Source organism: Triturus cristatus, chromosome 6 (genome assembly GCF_964204655.1).
Source record: "Triturus cristatus chromosome 6, aTriCri1.1, whole genome shotgun sequence".
NCBI lineage: Eukaryota > Metazoa > Chordata > Amphibia > Caudata > Salamandridae > Triturus > Triturus cristatus.
Window position 1 is genome coordinate 758,808,474 of NC_140589.1, and position 1,821 is coordinate 758,810,294.

The following is a 1,821-nucleotide window of genomic DNA, read 5'->3' on the forward strand; positions in this document are numbered from 1 at the left end:
CACGGCTAATCAGTAATGCAAAGAATGAATCACATACCCATTTAATCATGTATACCGTTATACATACCAACTTCGTTATTTTTAGACATGCCACATCACTTATTTATACAGATACTAACACATATTTACTGTCTTATACAATCACTGATAGAAGCAGACAGTTATTTATACACCCACTCTTGAAATAACTTAATCTCATGTATACTCATTTATATACTCCAACACGCACATATAGTGGCTTAAAACATATGTAGTTAGTCACAGATATACCACTGAGACATTTATTCACGCACCAACACACCCATAAACACACTAGCTCACCCATACAGCCCTTTCTAGATGCACTTTTTAATCCATACAACCACTGAATCACCCACTCAGACATCTATGCACAGACTCATACACCCACCCACCCACACAGACACCCAGGGACCCATACAGATACTCAGACAACAAATCAATAACCGATATAGACACTCATGTAGGTATTCAGCAACCCATGCAGTTGCTTACACACCAATGGAGAGACTAATACAGACTTTTACACAGTTTAGTCACTAACCCATGCATTCAGTAAGACACGTTCAATCACTCACTTATACAGTCAGTCACACACATACGAAATAATTCCTTTAGGCACTTGTAAATGCATTTATTCTTCAATACACCTTGGCATATATATATAAAACATATTTACATTTTATAGAAACACACATTCACTGGATGATGTCATCAGTGATGTCATCAGTGATGTTATTTGAGATGTCATCAGTGATGTCATCAGTGATGTCACTGACCATGTCATGAGTGATGTAATATGTGACGTCATCAGCAGTGCATTGTGGGTGCGTGAGTTATAGTTAGATCAACTAACTATAACTGGCGAATTTCTCTGGTTTTATGTGAGTCAAAAGTTCCACTAACTATAACGTCCTTGAAACCTATGGTTTTTTCAGTGAATTTCTAAGGTTTTTTAAATGCTAATTCCTAACTATAACGTCTGTAAAACCTATGTTTTTTTCAGTGAATATAGATATATATATCTATATATATATCTATATATATATATATATATATTTCCCCACGTCGGTTCCGTTTCACCAGGATTCCACAGCGCTCACCATGGGTGCGACTCCCTGTGGCAGAACCACGCCGCTTCAATATTTCACCATATTCCTTTTGCAAAGAAAAACGGGACGCACTCCTGAAGTTAGCACAGCTTCCGTTATTTAATTTTTACAGGTCAAAAGCGTCCTGATCTACGCGTTTCGGTATCACTGATACCTTGTTCACGATCACATGACCGCTCCCTTCCCAACGTTTAAAAACCATTACAGACATGAAATTGCGTCATTTCCTGTCAGGTGATGGGAGCATCATAATGTATTCTGGCTGCTGTTTTTTCTTTTTTTTTTTTTGTTAAAATTGAATTAAACTTTATGCAATTCAATCAAAAAATAATATAATTAATGAAAGTCTTTAAAGGCAGCCAGTTCTCATTTTATTTACATCCTGCGGCGGCAGATTTTTTTGTTCTTTTTTTCTTTTTTACTTCTCTTTGCCATGACTTTGATCAAATACCATCCCTCCAGTGGGGTGTGTATTATTGCTATCAATCCTTCAAACCTTTACCCCTCCAGTGGGGATTGATCATAGACATTGTCTATATTGGTGGATATATGTGCCGTCTTAAAATTATGTCACTTCGTGCTTCTCATTAGTTTATTTTTTATTTTCTTTCTTTTGTTTTGTTTTCATATTTATTTCTTATACTGGAAACTTGTTCTGTTTTATTTTATAAATGAATATATAACTCCTCTG